The following is a 22,187-nucleotide window of genomic DNA, read 5'->3' as shown; positions in this document are numbered from 1 at the left end:
TCTCTACTGTTGCAAAGAAATGTGGGTCATGTCATAAATTTTATTAAACAAGCTGGAGATAATTAATAAGCCAAACTGTCATTATGTTTTGTAGTTTTATAGCACCTTTCAGCCTAACATTTAAAACAACTCCCAACTGCTTCAATAATCCTAGAAGCGAAGTTAGAGAAGGGATTTGCTCAGTGACACACATTGCTTCAAGTGTTCAAGGTTGAACAACAATCATTGAATTTTGTGGTCCTTATCCACTAGGCCACAATGGAATACTTTCATTAGTTAATACACCTATAATTACAAGTATCATTAAGTCCAGAGTCACAGACTTGGAACAACACAATGCATCCATGCCTACTCAGTTTACAGTCACCAGTTACCCTACATAGAACATATTTTAGGTAAGTCAAGAAAAATCTGAGCACCTAAAGGAAAGAAAATAATGATGTAGCAAGAACATGAAAATACAGAATATCCAAGAGAATGATTTTCAGAAGCTAAAAGTAGCTAGCTCTCCAGTATAGTATTCAATGCTGCAGACACTGAACACCGTATGCTTTTATAATTGCTGAACATACTGCAGAAGGTATTTATAATAATAACCAGTAATGGCGTACTGCACAAATACACTTGACTTGAGCATTCCTAGCTTTCATCCTCTTTTTCTGTATGTTTAGCATTCCTTTGCTCAGAGGTTGATGCGCTTGCTGCTTCCGGAGCAGCTCTTCTTTTCTCCATCCTAGTGGCCTGCTTCTTCTCTTCTTTCGTCGGCATCTTTTCGTGTTAAAACTGATTAAGTCAGTTCTTGTGTTGCAATTAGTACGTTTTCCTTAATTTTTCACTTAAGCTGGCACTTAAGTCTTCAATCTGCCTCAGGAATGATTTAAGATATGAAGAGGTAGGGGAAGTGACGGCGAAGGTGGTAGGGATAAGAATGGCACCCGTACACATGCACCGCATGGTTGCTGCCGAGAGTTGATTGTACAATAAAATAAAATAAAAATAAAAAGAGTAATAATTCCAAAACACTTTGCTTTTAATATAAAGCTGTAGTGCAGAGTTTCAGCGTAGTATATGTGTACCATATTTCAGGTTAAAGGTTATTTGATTTTTGACCTTCACATTTTTGGGTTGACCTTTAACCTTGGAGGTCAATCATACCCCAAACAAGGGTAGCAGACATCACGTAGTATATGTGTACCAAAATTATATATATATATATATATATATATATATATATATATATATATATATATATAGTGGCAGACAACTGGGGATCTTTCTCCACCAGGACACCTGGAGAAGGGAAAGACCATAGGAGAGGCAATATCTTCCCTGGGGCACAAGAGGGCAGCCTCCCTGGATTGCATCAGGGCCAAGGATACAGAGCTTGGAAGATCAACCCTGTGGGGGGGCCTGAATCATTCCAGAACCATGGACTGCAGCACTTCCGCTATACCAGGAATTGCTGCCAGAACAGGAATGTGGTATAGCGGGTCCACAGCTAAAGTCCAAAAGGCCACTTTTTAAATAAATAGTCGCCGCACTCGCAGCTTAGGGAGGGGGCATGGTAGTGTGGCCAAAACGGTTCCCGGGTGATTCGTGATGTGGACGGTCCTCGCTTAAGTTCAAAGGTGAGGAGTCATCCGCATCTGTAAATGTTGCCGGGAACTGCTAATTGCCACACCTGATCCACGTCCCCGTAATAAATAATAGAAGTGCGAGGCGGATGGGGAGAAAAATAGAGGAAAGAGAAAAAAGAGAAAGAAGGAAAGTAGAGTGAGAAAAGTAGGGGAACAGTGGTTAATGGAGAAACAGATGGCAAGAAGGAGAAAGCCAGTGTGGGAGAGTGAGAGTGAGCGCGAAACCTGGCTCATTAAGGTTTGATGCAGCTGGTAGGAGAGACCCAGAGGAGTATTTGGCCAACTCTCGGAGGGAGCAGATTGAAGCAGTCGCTCCAACTGAGCAATTTTGAGGAGCTGGAGTGACTAGCAGAGGGGTTGACTGGCTATTGAAGGAAGCAGAGTCGAGGAGGCTTTGGGCGTGGTGAGCCCCAGCATAAGTGCCTTGGCCACTGGGGAAGGAACCCAAGTCTCGGTCTGGCTGGAGCCCGATGTAGCTGGGGATCGCAGGGCTACCGGACCAGAAATTAAGGAGCTGCATTTGCTGGTAGGGTGACTCCCCTGTTGCAGGGCCTGAATGGGAGAAGCAGGGCAGTTGCCAGTAAGGAATAAGTAAGCACTGGAGTTTTAAGAAAGACTGCCTCCAGCCATTGTTTTTAACCTCATTGTTTTAAAGGATTTTTTTTCCATTTTGTTTTTAACCTCCACAGTCCACTTGTTTTTATGGATTATTTATTTATTAACTTTGCGAGACACTGTACTATTTATTTGAACACTATTTTGGTTTTGTTGATTTTAATAAAAGCACTTTTGCACTTTTTGCACCATTCCCTTGCTTTATTGTGTCTCACTGTACAGCTCATCGGTGACACAGAAGGTGTCGGGTTCAAGAGCTGGATGGCAGCATGGAGCAGAACCCACATCGTCACAAGGAACCAGGTACACCCGGAGTGTTTCCGGGATCCCATGCAGGATGCTGCAAGATGGTCATCAGAGAGCACCTGGTGCACATCTGGGTGCATTTTAAAAGGGGCCCAAACTGGGAGCTGAAGTCAAGTGGTAGTGGACAGAGCTTGCGAGAGAGAAATGGAGGCGGCAGAAGAAAAGAGAAGAAGACTTAAGAAAGAACTCTGTGAGCATTATTGGAAAAAAAGAAAATTAAATGTGTATGTTCTGGACTTCTGGCTGTCTCACTGCCTGTCTGTGTCCGGGCTTCTTTCACTATATATATATATATATATATATATATATATATATATATATATATATATATATATATATATATATATATATATATATATATATATATATATATATATAAACTGCTCAAAAAAATTAAAGGAACACTTTGAAAACACATCAGATCTCAATGGGAAAAAGAAATCCTCCTGGATATCTATACTGATATAGACTGGGTAATGTGTTAGGAACGAAAGGATGCCACATCGTTTGATGGAAATGAAAATGATCAACCTACAGAGCCCTGAATTCAAAGACGCCCCAAAAATCAGAGTGAAAAATTATGTGGCAGGCTAGTCCATTTTGCCAAAATTTAATTGCAGCAACTCAAAATTGTACGCAGCACTTTGTATGGCCCCTGTGTTCTTGTATACATGCCTGACAACATCGGTGCATGCTCCTAATGAGATGACAGATGGTGTTGTGGGAGATCTCCTCCCAGATCTCGCCCAGGGCATCACTGAGCTCCTGGTGGCTTTGGATGGACCAAAACATAATGTCCCAGAGGTGTTCTATTGGATTTAGGTCAGGAAAGTGTGGTGGCCAGTCAATGGTATCAATTCCTTCATCCTCCAGGAACTGCCTGCATACTCTCACCACATGAGGCCAGGAATTGTCTTGCACCAGGAGCCACTGTACCAGCATAGGGTCTGACAATGGGTCCAAGGATTTCATCCTGATACCTAATGGCAGCCAAGGTGCCTTTGTCAAGCCTGTAGCGGTCTGTGTGACCCTCCATGGATATGCCTCCCCAGACAATCATTAACCCACCACCAAACTGCTCATGCTGAATGATGTTACAGGCAGCATAATGTTCTCCATGGCTTCTCCAGACCCTTTCACTTCTGTCACGTGCTCAGGGTGAACCTGCTCTCATCTGTAAAAAGCACAGGGCACCAGTGGTGCATCTGCCAATTCTGGTATTCTATGGCGAATGCCAATCGAGCTGCATGCTGCTGGGCAGTGAGCTCAGGGCCCATTAGAGGACATGGGGCCCTTGGGTCACCCTCATGAAGTCTTTCTGGTTGTTTGGTCAGAGACATTCACACCAGTGGCCTGCTGGAGGTCATTTTGTAGGGCTCTGGCAGTGCTCATCCTGTTCCTCCTTGCCCAAAGGAGCAGATACTGGTCCTGCTGATGGGTTATGGACCTTCTATGGCCCTCTCCAGCTCTCCTAGAGTAACTGCTTGTCTCCTAGAATCTCCTCCATGCCCTTGAGACTGTGCAGGGAGACACAGCAAACCTTCTGGCAATGACACGTATTGATGTGCCATCCTGGAGAAGTTGGACTACCTGTGCAACCTCTGTAGGGTCCAGGTATCGCCTCATGCTACCAGTAGTGACACTGACTGTAGCCAAATGCAAAACTAGTGAAGAAACAGTCAGAAAAGATGAGGAGGGAAAAATGTCAGTGGCCTCCACCTGTTAAACCATTCCTGTTTTGGGGGTCATCTCATTGTTGCCCCTCTAGTGCATCTGTTGTTAATTTCATTAACACCACAGCAGCTGAAACTGATTAACAACCCCCTCTGCTACTTAACTGACCAGATTAATATCCCATAAGTTTCATTGACTTTATGCTATACTCTGATTAAAAAGTGTTCCTTTAATTCCTTTGAGCAGTATATATATATTGTAAAGAAATCACAAACAGGCATAAAGATTTGGGGTTTCCGGTCCCGTATACTGAAAAATAATCCACAATAAATATGAATTATCATGGTCAAGTACATGAAAAACATTCAATATGGTTTGACAGTTCAAAGATGGTGTCAGAGGAGTATTTATGTAGGAGGGGCCGGAAGTGGAGGAATGCTGGGTAGGAGCCATGGTGGATGATGGGATCAAATGACGTCATGGGTAGTGGACAGAGGATGGGCGGAAGTAGCGTACTGCGGGAAACTGTAGGAGGTAGGCTCATGGTGGCAGTGCGTCTTTTCTTCTGTAAAAAAAAAGAGAGAAAGGTTAGTCCCCTGCCACTCCCTCCTGGCGTATGCCTTTCTGATCGTATTAATGTTCGTCCGCGGCTCCCTACTCGCGCGTGCGTGACAATATATATATATATATATATATATATATATATATTGTCACACACATGTGCATGGGAGGCAGCTTAAGGACAAGTAATCCCAAGCCAGACTTGAGAGGTGGTGGAGTGCATTAACGTTTTTCTTGACCCTATGGATGAAGACCCTTCTGGTTTACTTTAAGGTCTCTTCATATATAGGCCATACTGTATATCTTTCTGCAAAGCTTTTAAATTTAAGTGTAGTTTCTTATTTAACTTTAAAGGTTTACAATGGAAGGTGATACAGTACCAATGCTGCAGCCTTATAACTGAAATGTCCTGGCTTTTGAATCTTGGCCGGACAACTATTTGACGTTTTTGTGTTTTCATCATATCTTTTTCAGTTTTTTCTCTACATGTACTGATTTCCCTTTCACATCTTAAACTCATGCTTGTTAGGTTGATTGGCAATTCTGCATTTTCTGAGTGTATTGGTTTGTCCTGTGATGAACTAGTGGCCCATCCAGAATAGGTTTCTTCAATGTGCTCAATGAGACTAGAAAAGGCAGCTGAGAACTGTGATGCAAAACTGGATAACTACAGTAGGTTATAGAATGGATGGATGGATGGATTAACACAGCATGGAAATAAAAATGGCAAATGGAATTTAATCCTCTATTAATTTTCCAATATTTTTAATTCAGTTGAGTTGGAGCAAGGCTGGAACTGAATCCTGGATTGGGCATCAGGCAAAGAGACACAACAGTTGCCAGTTAACATAACATATGTTGGCATTCGGTTGTTGCAGCAAAACCGAGGCATATCCTATCGATGCAAAGAAGAAAACTCCACATTGAAAGTACACAGTCCTGGGTTTGGACCTAAGAGGTATGAGACACAGCAAAACCATCATGCCTGCTAAATAATGAGACTTTTGTAAATGTTACAGTATTAGGCACTTTCCCAGTTTACTGCAAAAAATTCAAACAAAAATCTAAAATTGAATCTGTCATTGACCTGCCTCAAACTGTAATGCTGTTTTGTCTTGAGGAGGTGGGCAAAACAAATTACAATTACAGCAGAAAAAATGTCTACGAGCTTGAATTATTGACAAAGCTCTAATTTACAGCAAAGTGTCACTGTGGTCAGCAGTACTGCCGCAGAGCTCGAGACATGGAACAATTCTAATCTTGGTCACTCTCTGTATGACATATTCTCCCAGTGTTTGTATGAGTTACCCAGGCAGGTTTTACCTCTGCTGTATACCTGAATGTGCACCGTGTTTCTCAGAGTTGCTTTCTGCATTTCTGGGAAAGCCTCCATCTACCCTGTTATAGGTAAAGCATGTTCAGAAAATGGGTAGATGGAAGATTCCCAGATATAAGGCATTTAATGGATGCAATTAATTTGTCTAACTTAATGTGGAGGTGTAGTGTGAGTCTTGTAACAGAGATTTTCTTTAATGACCCACATAGCTGCTGGACACTTTCAGTCACTGATTAATACCCAGCATAAAACACCCCATCTTCAATTCTTCCACTGATATTTTTTACTTATTTGCATAAACAGCTGTTTGTGCCTTATGTGAATACATGCAGAAGTGAAACAAAACTTTTTGAATTGTCACTATAAATACTGACAAAACAGTTCCGGCCTCTCACACTCATTATTGAAGAGGAGTGTCTCTCATTTAAAGAACAAGAACAGGATTAAGCATTCTTTCACAGACAACGCGGTAGCCAGTGAGTTGCAGAATTGTGGTAGTCGCATGGAGAAGAGCAGATGTTTAAGTAGAATTGGCAGTTTGTCTTATTGGCAGGCAAACAAGCAGAATGGGCTACGACTGGGAAAAGGGAACAGCTTAACGCTGATGCTGGAAAGCACTTTGTTACCAGAAGAAGTAAGAATAGAATTTAAATGTACGGCAGGGTACAGCATAATAGAGCGCAAAATACAATACACAATAGTCTGCACTGAATGCAGCCATAGAAAGCATGAGGGAGAACTAAACAAAACAAAAAAAAAATAAAATATGATTGAAATACAATGCAACATGTACAAAATGGAAAAAGCAATAAAGTACAAAACAATACATCTCACAATAAAATGCTCATCTAAAAAATGCACTACAGTACAATTCAAGTTTAAATCAATTTATAATTCACTAACAATACAGAATGGAGGACAATGCGCTAGAATGCCAGGCATGAATACAATAGACAGAAACATATATATTAAAAGGGCAACACAAATTAAGATAACTATTCTCAAAGCTGCTTAATTCAGTCCAGGTTCACAGGTGGTCAGAGCCTATCCTGGTAGAATAGAGGAGAGGCAGGAACCAACCATGGACAGGGCAACAGGAACAGTCACTTGAATGGGGTCGTCAATACAGAATTGCCAATTATTCTAGCCTGCATGTGTTTGGGGATATAGTGGGAAAACCATACCAACATGGGGAGGTCATACAAATTCCATACCTATGGAGACCAAGCATGGGATTTGAAGCCAGGATGGTAGATTTGTGAAGCTGCAGTGCTAACCACTGCACAGCCCCAATACAAAGTATAATACAAAATAATGACCAGTACAATAAAGATACAAGGCAATATTGAATGCAAAATCAAAACTGACAGAAAGTACTAATGAAACCTACTACCTGTTCCCTGCATTCAGTGCCAACAAAACTAGTAAAAAGTGCAATGGATGTTCTCGCAGCACCTATTCTTAACATTATTAATAGTTCATTATTGCATTGCACAGTACCTGATGCACTAAAAGTATCAGTCATCAAACCATTACTTAAAAAGCCAGACCTAGACCCACATATACTTAATAATTATAGACCCATTTCAACCCAGTTATACCTTTCTTTTAGACCAAATGAAGTTTCTCTGATGTCTTTAATTAGTTGTGTTAGTGGATTAAAGGATGAGAACTACTTGTCTTTAAACACAGATAAAACAGAGATGTTAATTATTGGAGGGAATGACGCTGATCACAACCATATTTTGTCATCATCTAGGAGTTATCTTTGATTCTAGCATTTCATTTAAAGCGCGCATTACAAAGTTGTCTATATCATGTTTCTTCCATCATACAAATGTTGGAAAATTATATCACTTTCTAAGTTAGCAGGATTCTGAGAAATTAATTCATGCATTTATTTCTAGTAGGATTGACTATTGCAATGTGGTGTTCACTGGATGTTCAAACTGTTCTTTATATAGCTTCCAGTTAATCCAAAATGCTGCTGCAAGAATTATTACAAAAACAAGAAAATATGACCACATAACTCCAGTTCTTAAATCCTTACACTGGCTACCTTTTAGGCTTAGGGCAGATTTCAAAATCCAGGTCCAGGTTACCTATCTGAACTTATCATGACTTACAAAACAGAGCACACATTAAGATCTCAAGATGCCAGTCTGCTTATGATTCAAAGAATTAATAAAATAACAGTGGGTGGTCGAGCTTTTAGTTACAGGGCCCCTTAACTGTGGAATGGTCTGCCTGCTACTGTAAGAGATGCCCCTTCGGTCTCAGCTTTTAAATCCAGGCTGAAGACTCGCTACTTCAGTTTAGCATATCCTAACTAGAGCTGCTGATTAACTGTACAGACTGCATCTCTGTTGTTAGTCATTAGCAGTAAAACATAAGTAATATGATAGTTATAATGTGTTACTAACCCTTACCTATTCTGTTTCTTTTCTTGGTACACAAATGTGGCACTTGGTGACACTGCCCAACTGCCAAGTTATTTTGCCCGACCAAGGTAAAGTCATCTCTGATGGAGGATTGCAGGACTCATCGGGTAGTGGGGTCCTTTCATCGGATTGGCTGGCCCAGCACTGACTCATCTGAGGAATGGCCAATAGCAGGAGGCAGGACTCTGAACAAATCCAAATTGTATTATGTAATATCATCTACTGCTGAAGCTCTGTACTTGTAATATTTCTATTGCACTATTACATTGTATTGAGAATTAATTGTGTTCTTTTATGTATACTGTATTGCATTACCCCCTTTTATGAAACCTACTGCAAGCCCAACCTACCTGGAAAGGGGTCTCTCTTTGAACTGCCTTTCCCAAGTTTTCTTCGATTTTTTTTGTTTTTTTTTGGGAGTCAAGGCTTGGGGGGCTATCAAAAGGCAAGGCCTGTTAAAGCCCATTGCAGCACTTCTTGTGCGATTTTGGGATCTGAAAAAATAAATTGTATTGTATTGTACAGAAACTGAAGAACGCAATAAAACACAGTTTAGCATTTCAAAAATATGATGCAAAAGAAAACAGTGTTTAATATAAAGCTGTCCAATACTGAATTGCCCCCATGAAGCTCAACCAGATTAACACAGTTTGATAAGTCATGTTTGAACATATTGATAACACTGAATTTTTCTCAAAATTTAAGGAAAAAAAATTAATAATCTAATGATTTACCTAATTTAGTAATGTAAGTGACATTCAGAAGAGAAAATACAGGGTGAGCCAAAAAGAAGTATCACATTTCAAACGTTTATTCTACAAAAATGGTATATGATAAAATAAATTTTATTATGACACAAGAAAGGGAATACAAAATATGTTTTTTTCACTGTGTATTAAAATGATGTCTTCAAGGTGGTCACCATCATTAGCGATGCACTCTTCAAGACGATTTCTGAACGCTCGCATGACTCGTTCGCCCATTTCAAGGGGAATAGTAGCAATTCCGTGGCAAATAGCGTCCTTGAGGGCTTCAAGTTTTTGAGGTCAGTGTATGTATACCTTCGACTTGAGATAGCCCCACAAGAATAAATCACATGGGGCTAGATCAGGTGAACGTGAAGGCCACCCGACATTACCGCACAGGGAGATCAGCTTCCCCAGAAACATCTCCCACAAAACTTGAGTGGATCTCCACATTGTATGAACTGTTGCCCCATCCTGTTGAAACCAGGCATCCACCAAATCCATTTCTTCCAGTTGGGGCCACAAAAAGTTCTGTAGCATTTCAATGTAACATTCTGAAGTGACAGTGACCGCTGCTACCCCCTCCTTAAAAAAGTAAGTAACTGTAATATACTCACTGTGTTGGGGTCTCTGATGAAGTTCACGAGGGTTGATTTCAACCCAATAGTGACTATTTTGCTTATTTATGCAACCATTCAAATGAAAAATGTACCTCATCATTGCAAATGACGATGGCATCTTGTTGAACAGTTTGCAGAATGTTTGCTCATAACTCTTTACGGCTCTCCCAGTCTCTCAGTGACCTCCTACACTACCATAATTTTGTATGGATGGAAATTAAGGTCCTCATGCAAAATCCTCCTCAAAAACATGTTGGAAATACCTAAGGCAGAAGCATGTGTGCGCGCTGAATGTCTAGAAGACTGCAAAATTGATGCCTGTACAGCTTGGATGTTTTCAGGCATTTGTACAGTCAGAGGACAGCATGGAGATTTTCTGTTCAATGTTGTACCCGTCTGTCTAAATTTAGCCACAAACTGAAGAATTGTTTTCCGATCTGGGATGTCACTGTTGCGCGTTACGTAGTGATGATCGATTCGTTGTTTTTGAAGAATGCTTTAACAGCAAAAGCACGGTACGCACTGGACCAAGGCATGTTGCTGACTGAAGACTACAAGGGATCTCCTATCAAAGGACCCCCACCCCAACCCACTTAGCTGCCTCTACCTCGCGCAATGTCCTTGAGAAATGTGGTACTTCATTTTGGTTCACCCTGTACAATAGTTGTTAAAAAAAAGCTCTAACAAAACTATAGTAAACTAATATATACAAAACAATGTGTCAAATATACAGACTACAATAACAAAATATAAATGCTCTTTACAAAATGTGCAATATTCAATTGAGTTTTTTCTTACTTAACTATGTATAGTGCACTGTATGATATGGAAAAGAAGAACATAAAGATAGAATTTTGAAACCCTAGAATAATCCAATTCAAGGTTGCCTGACTTATGCATTTCCACGCAGCACTGCACAAGGTGCCAGCCCATTACAGGTCCCAGTGGCAATCTTAGGGGTCTTAAGGGATATGTGAGGAACACTGAAGCACACGGAGAAAAACCTATGCAAACAAACAGTGAACCTGCAGATATCACATGGCCAATGAGCAGGTCTGGAATTTGGACCCAGGATATTGAATCAATGAGGCAGCATGGCTAACACCTGGCTCGCTTTCGAAAAAAAGGGTTGCAACATAAACACAAAACATAATACTGTGGTATAGACAGAGAAAAATCACACGATAAATAATAGATAACATCCGCAGACCTGCTTAACCCAAATCAGTGTTGCAGAGGGGAAGGAGCCTGACAGCAGTGTTGAGCACAATAAAGGAGCCTGCTTTGCATGAGGTATTAGTGCTGTATATTTCAGTAAGAACACAGTACAAAATATAAAGTTTTATATACAATGAGACACAAATTACAATATGGTGTCAAATATATTATGCAATACAATATAAAACACAATACTTCTTCTTCTTTTTGCTGCTCCCGTAAGGGGTTGCCACAGTGGATCATCGTGTTCCATATCTTCCTGTCCTCAGCATCGTGCTCAGTGACACCCATGACCTGCATGTCCTCTCTCACCACATCCACAAACCTTCTCTTAGGCCTTCATCTTTTCCTCTTGCCTGGCAGCTCTATCCTTAAAATCCATCCATTCATTATTCAACCCGCTATATCCTAACTACAGGATCACGGGGGTCTGCTGGAGTCAATCCCAGCCAACACAGGGCACAAGGAGGAAACAAACCCTGGGCAAGGCGCCCGTCCAACGCAGTCTATCCTTAATATCATTTTCCCAATATACCCAGCATCTCTCCTCCACACATGTCCAAACCAACACAATCTCACCTCTCTGACTTTGTCTCCCAACCGTCCAACTTGAGCTGACTCTCTAATGTACTCGTTCCTAACACAATACTACACTGTAAAAAAGATTTAAGTAAAAAAAAAACACTTGACTCTACACTTTTTGTATATTATAGACTACAATCTAGTTAAATCTAGTTAGCCTGTTTCTAACTTTACAATACGATTAATTTTTGTAAGAATGGCCAGTGTTTTGCAATAGATGTGAGTGAACCAGTGCAGCCCAAAATATAACATTTATATACCTGATAAATAATCCAGAACCCTTCAGCAGTCCATTAGTCAAACTATGAATGTTCCAGTGATGTTGGCTGCCTCCAGGGGTCATTGCTACCTACCCATTTTGTAAGATGCCTGGGTCCCCCAACTCCAGTTGGCTTGAACGTTCAGTACCTTTAATAGCTAGACTGAAATCTGCAAAAAGTTAACATTTTCAAACCTTCTCAATCCAATTCAGGGAGGCAGATAATTACTGTTACGGTAGGTCATCTGATTTAACCTAACACTATAAAATACCACTGACAGGGAACCTGGGCTCATTATACTCTGATTGTCATTCCAAGGAAAAAACTGTACACCTCTTCTATAGCTAAGGTGTTCCTATCTGGCTTATTATTCAAAATGTTTTATTTGATTTCCTACAGGAGTGGCCTAGTGCAGGTCTTTCTACAGAGAAGCACCATTTATTTCAGGCTGCAGACCAAGCTAGGTTGCCACTGTTCAAGTACAGGAATATAGAGGCTGGCATCTGACAGACTATGCTCAGCCATCTCTGTACCAGCGAGCTCCCTCCTCCTTCTTCCTTCTCTCTCACTCACTCACATGGCACAGGGGACTTCAGATGACTGCATGTTAACAGTTTGAGTCCCTTCTGTTTTGATGTTTTGGTGGTTTCGTGATTGCTACCAGTTTCCTGCAGCCAAAACATAAATTTGTCATAACTTTAGCCCTGCGAAAACTAATTGAAATAAATCAGCCGTAACCACTTAGGGCCATTTGTGACAGTCAGAATGGAGAAATGGGACAGGGTAATTAGCTGCTGCAGCACTGCTGCTCACCTGAACTTTTTGCACAAATTTGGGCAGACTGGATTGCTTAAGTAAGTATTTGCACGCAATCAGGTGATATTTGATCCAACTCGGTGTCAAGTGCTTCCATAACTTAAAAAATTAAACAGGAGGAAAGTCTCCAGAGGCTTTCAGCCAGCAGTTTGATTCCGATTTTATTATCCGCAGTGGTTCTATAATAAGCAGGCACTGTCCCTTCCGATTAGCCACGCATGACAGGGCCGCACCCCATCCCCCACCCGTCATGGAGGGAGATGGCAGAGGCAGCTGAAAAACTTTCTCCTACCATATTCAGAAGCTTAAAGGTGAGGGGGTGGTGGTGCAGGAGACAGGGGTGAAGGGCTGCTGGCTTAACCCTTAATGTCCAGGATCAGACTCAACAACACACACTATTACACAGTAATGAGTATACATTTACTAACAAGAAAGCAGAAAACAAAACAAGAAGGAAATCTTGCTTTATTATGTTGATAAAAAAACAGACTTTCATCATCATACAATTTGAAGTATAGAAGCAGAGTAAAGCCATTAAGGTACAGTAAGTCTATCGCTATTTCAAAGGCTTTCTTACTTTCTTCACTGAGCCTCATATAATTTGATTTCTGAATATATGCAGTATAAACGTATAGTATAGTACATACTGTGCATAATTACAGAAATACACAGAAATTTTATATAATAAGGCTTACTTTCAGACATACGGTAATTTACTTTACATAGAATTCTGTAATAATGTAGTAAGTTCTATTCATATCTCTATTGCCTTCTCAATGTGATTTTTTTATGACTAAAATATAATAACAGATACATGGGATGATTGATACAATATATGTGAGTCAATCCATGTGAAGAATAAATGTAAATAATTGATCTGAAGGCCTTTCTAATGACATGCTACTTAATGAATATGTAAGTTTAAATTCACTCAATTTCTTTTTAAATTCTGAATAAAATGCAATGTCCTGCACCTACTCCAAACTGAGAAAAATCATGTTAAAAAGTTAGACAACCAATTTGTACATAAAAGTATAGATTTTTTTTTTGCCAGATTGAGGGGATAATGTTTAGCGGTATTGAGGGGATAATGTTTAGAGGTGCATACATACTGAAAGCTTAACTTTTGGCAAAAAGGTGTTTACTACTATTGTTGATCTTATTTTCTCTTACATGTAAAAAGTTATCAGCATGAAACAAAGAATGATAGATTTTTATATCTCAAGGATCTCTAATAACCTTTCACCCTTATTGATTTTTTGTATTTCAAGTTTTTATTCTTAAAGCATATGAAGTAGATTCAGTTGTCATTTATTTTGACAAAAACGCTAAACACATGCACCAAAAAAAAAAAAAAAAACATTTCATTCCAAATAAATGACTCCAGGGGTCCTGGCTTCAAATGCTAGATTTGCTTTGGACATACTGGGCTTCTTCCCACTTCATAAACCAGTATACAGTTTGTTAAGGTACTGTAATTGCTTGGTCTAATTTGGTCTGTTGTGAATGTTAGTGAATTGGACTGGTACCCTATTAAAAGTTAGTATTGTGTGCTTCTGGGGTAGGCTCTCTACTCTGAAACCTGGCACTGGATTAAGCTGATTAATAAAAAGCTGATAATGTTTCATTCCATAACTGATCATCTTCCGGCTAAATGCACTAGCAGTTAGATGTACACGTTCCATCAAAATCTACAACACAAAGTCAAGGGAGTTTTCAGATTATACTGAAGAAAAGTCACCAGCCTTGTGAAGAATATCAAAGAGTCCTTGGCATTGAAAATTCTCAGATCACAGTAAAGCGAACTATAAAGAAACATACGAACATGTAATGCCAACTGTGAATGCATGGAAAATGTGTCATCTTTAAAAATTTTGTATGTTTCTAAAAAGAGTGTTAGTCAAAGAGGGTGGCAACTGTACTATTCCCAATAACAGTCCATATCACCTCTAGATGATGAAGTGCTTCCAAGCAAGTTGAAAGATAAATTCTTTCTGTGTTTGCTGGTTCTTCCTTACCACTCATTGGTTGTGACCAGTAAACCTGAGAGTTAGCATGTAATACACAGTGCTTTAATTGGAAAAACACATTTGAGGGAACCCACCACGGTGTAACAGTACTAATACATGAGTATACTGTGAGCTGTTTTCACATTTCTCATTATATAAATTGTAGAAACAATGCAGACAAAGAAAATGACAATACATTTTTTGAAGTGCAGATGCCAGTTTATGTGAGGATTGCTATATGAGCCAGTGTCTTTCTGTGTTTGGTGCAAGAAAGTCGAGGCCTACTATGGTTTCAACACACTCCAGGCTGCTCCCAACAACATTTCTGTTTGCTCCTGCCTACTTTCTCCAATGCCCGCCTAAAGTTCTATTCCTCCCCCAACCATATTTCCACTTTCCTTTTAAAAAGGCACTTAGATTGGGCACAGAATGTAAGTAAATTCTTAAAACTGCTACAAGGGGGAAAAATAGCACATATATAATTGCAAATCTGTTTACAATGTAATGTTTTTTTTTTATTTATTTTATTTGTTTTACTTATTCACAATATTATCAGAGTTGATCTATTGTTATTTTCAAAAATAATAAATAGATAGATGCATAGAAGGGGCGGCACGGTGGCGCTGCTGTCTCACAGTTAGGAGACCCGAGTTCGCTTCCCATGTCCTCCCTGTGTGGAGTTTGCATGTTCTCCTCGTGTCTGCGTGGGTTTCCTCCGGGCACTCCGGTTTCCTCCCACAGTCCAAAGACATGCAGGTTAGGTGGATTGGTGATTCTAAATTGGCCCTAGTGTGTGCTTGGTGTGTGGGTGGGTTTGTGTGTGTCCTGCGGTGGGTTGGCACCCTGCTCAGGATTGGTTCCTGCCTTGTACCCTGTGTTGGCTGGGATTTGCTCCAGCGGACCCCCGTGACCCTGTGTTCAGATTCGGCGGGTTGGAAAATGGATGGATGGATAGATGCATAGATACAGTGTGACCAGATGTCCTCTTTTTGAGACTCTCATATAATAGCAGTCTGGCTGACATATAGAAAACCCTCAAAAATTGTCCAGGATTTTGCCTTGATTATTACTTGGACAGAGTCAATGAACAGCAAACCTACAATTGTTTTCTGATCCATATGCAACCCTTATATGATTTGAACTAAAAATCAGCAGAGGTGGGTAGAGTAGCCAAAAATTGTACTCAAGTAAGAGTAGCATTACTTCAAAATAATATTACTCAATTAGAAGTAAAAAGTAGTCATCCAAAAAATTACTCAAGTAAGAGTAAAAAAGTATTTGGTGAAAAGACTACTCAAGTACTGAATAACTGTTTGATCATAATAAATTATTTATTTTTTAGAAATGTAATAAGACAGACAAAAATGTAAAATAATGTGCAAATTCAGCTATTTCCAAATAAAATAAAAAATGAGTAAAAATAAATAACATCTTTACAAAATAAAGATGCACAAATAACACAAAGTTCCACATCTCAGTTTTTCACATCAAAGCTTTTGAAGCCAATACCTACAGTAGGTAACATGTATGTTTGAACAGTGCAAACTACTTACAGTGACAAGATATACTGTACACTGACAGTATAATACTGCATACTCACTTGCCCTCCAAATAGCACAGATGATAGAAAATAACATTAAAACAAGGCAGCTTGTGCACATACAAGAAGTCTCACTTTACCTTGAGTGTCAGTGTCTGTGCATGTTTGGTTAAAATGTGCATGTTCTTCATTCAGTGAAGTGATGTTTAAGCTTCAGCAGGAGTTGGCTCTTAAGGTTCCTGCAGTGAAGCTGTGACGTTTAGCAGTGATCAGGAGCCTTGTATGACTAAAAAGTCTCACACTCCAGACGCAGAAAGTTTGTGTGTGGTCATGTGACTGAATGGCTACGTCTGATTAGTGAAACGGAGTCATGTGATTATTGTTGCTGTGTCTGATTGGTGAAACAGTCATTCAGTAGATCCACTGGCGACTTCTAAAATATAGCGTATATAAATGTGTAAATGGAAAAAAGTAACGAGTAGAGTGTTGCAAAATGTAGCAGAGTAAGAGTAGCGTTTCTTATTCACAAATGTACTCAAGTAACAGTAAAAAGTATGGTGCAATAAAACTACACGTAGAAGTACAATTTTTTAAAAAAGTTACTCAAGTAAACGTAACGGAGTAAATGTAACTCGTTACTACCCACCTCTAACAATCAGCATACTTGACCAAAAAAAGAAAGCGCACATCTACAGACAAGTGAAGTAACAATAATAATAATAATGTGTGTAAACTAGTAGGAAGTCGAATGTGTGCTCAGGAGAGCAGGCATAGGATTTAAAGTTTATGTTTGTTAAGGAAGAGAGTAGGCTACATCAACAGAAGTGACAGATTACTTTGTGAGACTTGCTTAATTATATTTCAATAATGATCCAATAAAACTGATGATTTTGAAAACAAATGAGGACTTCCCCAAAGGTTATAATGCATTTAGTGGACTTAAATTATATATCGCATGTTGTCAGTATATAATAGAAAAATAAATACATTTTAAATAGTATATTACCATACATGTTATTAAAAGGTTACAAAGTAAACTATCCATCCATTATCCAACCCGCTATATCCTAACACAGGGTCACGGGGGTCTGCTGGATCCAATCCCAGCCAACACAGGGTGCAAGACAGGAACAGACCCCAGGCAGGGTGCCAGCCCACCGCAGGGCACACACACACACACACACCAAGCACACACTAGGGAGAATACAGAATCGCCAATCCACCTAACCTGCATGTCTTTGGATTGTGGGAGGAAACCAGAGCACCCGGAGGAAACCCACGCAGACACGGGGAGAACATGCAAACTCCACGCAGGGAGGACCCGGGAAGTGAACCCAGGTCTCCTTACTGTGAGGCAACAGCACTACCATTGCATCACCATACCGCCCTGAATATAAACTAAAACTTTTAAAATTATTTCATTGTTTAATTAGAAAAAGCATCAAAGATCCATTATAAATAAAGGCATGTGTTGGGTTTTGATTCTATTCTAGCCCCAGGTCATTTTCTCTGAAAAAGAAAATTTGGTCACCCTAATAGACAGATATGCCTGCTTTGGTGTGCGTGCATTTCAAACACAAGCTATTCACTCACATACCTGCAGGATGTGAGCCAACTACAGTGCAGCAGTCGCTGACCCTGAACACATGAAGGTAGGTTGACTTAATTACAAAAGAAAGGAAAAAAAAACAGTAATTCAACCAGTAATCACACTGTGCATGTTGCCTTAAAAGCTGCTATGCATATTGCACCACAATGCCTGAAAAAAAAAGAAACGAGAAACAGCATCACAGACACTCACACGCTAGCATTTCTTCTTTTCTGACAGAATGTGCTTTAAGAGTGAAGCCGTGTTGATTAATGACAAATGATAAATTATAATAGTATATAGTATATATATATTGTAATATGGACGCTATATAGCGCCCGACCCAGCACAGACTGACGCAGTGGCACGTACCAAATAAGCAGAGGCTTTTATTTTGTCTTCCCCCGTGGACACACGTCTTCCCTGTGACCCACAGGTAATACACAGTCCCAAAGCACAACAACACCAAACCACACTCTTCTTTTCCACTACTCCTTCTCAAGCTTAGTCCTCCTTCTCCCGTCTCTGGCCCCTGAATGGTGGTGGCTGGCCCCTTTTATAGCCCACCCGGAAGCGTTCCAGGTGCTTGACCACCTGGTCCTAATTGCACTTCCAGGTGGGACTGAAGACTCATTCAGCCGGGCTGTTGACTCCATGCAGCACCCCCTAGCGGCCATCGCAGCTCCCAACCAGGCTGTGGAAGACTCCATCTCCCATGGAGCCAGGCAGGAGGCTGGAGAATCACCATCAGCCCAGGTGGCTGCCACCAAGCATCCTAGGGGAGGTATTGAGTTGTCTATGGTTGCTCCCCCAGAACATATGCAGCAGGGGCATCCTGGCAGGGCATAGGACACAGCTATCCATCACAATATATATATCCATCCATCCATTTTCCAACCCGCTGAATCCGAACACAGGGTCACGGGGGTCTGCTGGAGCAGGGATGTCAAACTAAAGTCCTGGAGGGCCGCAGTGGCTGCTGGTTTTCATTCTAACCCTTCTCTTAATTAGTGACCTGTTTTCGTTGCTAATTTACTCAGACCCGATAGTTGTTTCTTTTTCCTTAATTAGGTTCCAAACAGTAATGAGATACAAAATGAACTGAAACTGAGACCATCATACAATATCTAAAAATGAAAAGGGTGGAGGTCTCAGGAATGTTGATCTGCTCAGGTCCCCTAAACATTTTACCAGTGCTCTTAGAAAAATAAAAAAAATAATAATCAACCGTTTTGAAAATGTCTGCTATTGCACAATGAGAGCAGCAACAAGCCATGGAATTAAAGAACGGGTTTAATTAACGACAAGACTCTGTGCCTAATTAAGCAACTGGTTGGACTGAAATTGGTTGGAGTTTGGGGCCCTGACTCAGTTGCTCTTCTGTTGACTCACTTACTTCACATTTCATTTCATTTCTGTTGAAGGAAACAAATGAAGCAATTCAAAGGAATGATGAAGACATTCTGAGGAACAAATCTTAAAAAACAAGTCAATTAAAATGAATTCAAAAGAAGTTAAATAGCAGCAAAAATAGGTCACTAATTAAGAAAAGGGTTAGAATGAAAACCTGCAGCCACTGCAGCCCTTCAGGACTGGAGTTTGACATCCCTGTGCTGGAGCCAATCCCAGCCAACACAGGGCGCAAGGCAGGAACCAATCCCGGGCAGGGTGCCAACCCACCGCAGGACACACACACATCCAAACACTAGGGACAATTTAGAATCACCAATCCATCTAACCTACACGTTTTTGGAGTGAGGGAGGAAACCAGAGGACCTGGAGGAAACCCATGAAGACACGGGGAGAACATGCAAACTCCACACAGGGAGGACCCGGGAAGCAAACCCAGGTTTCCTAACTGCGAGGCAGCAGTGCTACCACTGCCCCACCATGCTGCTCTATATATCCTTATATATAATTTGATAGTATCTGTATGTATGGTGTTCACGTCAATACCCTGAATGTATAACGATGTATGGTGTTCTCGTCAATACCCCGTATGTATGGTGTTCACGTCAATACTGTGACTCAATACAAGTTAGAACCATGCAATGGGACTCTGCCTCTGTAGTTAGAACATAACGTGGCAAACACGGACGCAGTATTGCATGATTGGCTAAGAATGTTCGAATGCTACATTAACACTGCTGGACGGCCGAGTATAGTAAGTCGGTGTTGGTTCAAGCAGATAACAGTAAGTTCGGTGTTTTAAAATGTGTTATTGAATCGAGCTGACGTATTTGAGCCGGAAGAGAATTCCCGAGTTCAGGAGCACTATGAGAGACACTCAAGCTCCCATATAACAGAGTCTGATGTGTGGTGCAGAAAGTAGAGCTGCAGATGAGGATCTGAGTGAGTCTGTAGGAGATCAGTGAGGTTGTGCAGAGCTTTAAATGTTAAAAGCGTTATTTTATATTGTATTCTGTAGTTAACCGGGAGCCACGAAAACTAAGAGAGAATCGGTGTAATAAGTTCAGTGGATTTAGAACATCAGGTTATTAGCCTGGCAGCAGAGTTTTAAAGAAGTTGTAAGCGATGGATAAGTTTTTGTGAGATGCCAGATAGAATAGCATTACAGTAATCTATACGTGAGGTGAGTCGGCATTAATCAATACTTCAGTACTGTGTTGCATAAGAACAGGTCAAAGTCTAGAAAAGTTTTGGAGATGGAAGAAGGCAGTCTGTGAAATGTTACTTATATGGGAGGAATTATTTAATAATAATAATTATTAGTAGTAGTAGTAGTATTATTTAATAATTGCCTTTATTAGTGTATAAATGGATATAAATAATTACATTTAAACAATGCACCAAAATCTGTTGAATATAAACGATACAGTTTTAAACGTTATTGTTTTTTCATCAGAAAACACAGTTTCCATGTCTAAGTGCATTGGTTTAAATGGCACTTTTACCACTCGCAATAGGGTGGACACGCTGACGTATCTTGTGGACTGGGCAACACAGTGAATGCGGCGTCTATCTATATATGTCTATGATTTGTTTGCTTTCCGACATAGTGAAAATAAAGTAAATTCATCCCACTGTGGTGTGTATTCTGTATGTAACACATTATAATTCTCCTGCTTTACGCGAATATACGCATGCCACCGAAAAAAAGACGTACAATTCTACTGTCCACTTCAGATGCCAGAGAAAAGTCTATTTCAAGGGCGTCTCAAACGCCACAGCAGACACAATCCAAAGTAGAGGAACTTAAAATAAATTGTGAATCAGAAAACTGTTTGTTCTATTTCTATGTTCTGTTTCTTTCATTTTGAAAATTCACCAGTTATACATTCCCGGGTAACGCCGGGTAAAATAAATCCTGGGACGAGACAAGACTGTTTTCAATAGATTTTTTCAAGTCCCGCGAGACTTTGGCCATCAGATATATAGTCACGGCCTCTTCTCAATCATAATCAAACACTGTACTCTCACCTCTCATTAGTGTGAATACTTTTGACAGACACAGTTCCTGCTCTCTCAGCTCTTATAAATTTTAACATTTTCCTCACTTTAAGTTCACAATTAAACAAGACGTATTATGTCCAAATTTTATTGAAGAATTTCATCACGAAGGGTTATCAACAGAAAAAATGACTACATGGGCAATCCTAGCACCGAGAAACGAAGTGAAACGAATTTATTTATGAAACTGTTGGTGGTGAAGATGAAACCATTAACACCATCCTGTCTTCCTCCGCACTAATTACTGTAGAAAGAAGGATGTATCCAAGAAAGGTAATGTAGTACATCTTCTGCGAATAACATTAGACAACAACGGTGATCTTGATATGCCATTCATATTAAAACGTTAACAGTTTCCCATTAGAATTACTTTTGCAAAAAGAATTAACAAAGTTCAGAGCCAAACATTCGAAAAAGTTGTTTTATTTAATAGAGAGAAAGAAACAAAATTCAATCACGAGCAGCTATATGTTGCATTGTCACAATGAGAGTCCAAACACAGAATCAAAATGCAATGCGATATTGACAAAAATTGAATACATAAAATTGTTTTTACTGAAGTTTTACAATAAAAGTGTAAGTTTAAAAAGCATTTGCATGTTCATTTCAAAGCCAAACAAAATGAAATTGTATTACGCAATGAATAACTCAATATGAAACATAATTTTCTTTCAAATTATTGTTTTACTATTTTTTTATATGGTTAATTACTTGCTGTAATGTAAAATTGTTATTTCTGTTATGCATATGTAACAATTCCCATGAAA

The sequence above is a fragment of the Polypterus senegalus genome, chromosome 2, assembly GCF_016835505.1.
Source record: "Polypterus senegalus isolate Bchr_013 chromosome 2, ASM1683550v1, whole genome shotgun sequence".
Classification (NCBI taxonomy): Eukaryota; Metazoa; Chordata; class Cladistia; order Polypteriformes; family Polypteridae; genus Polypterus; species Polypterus senegalus.
Note: the sequence above shows the minus strand (reverse complement) of the source record.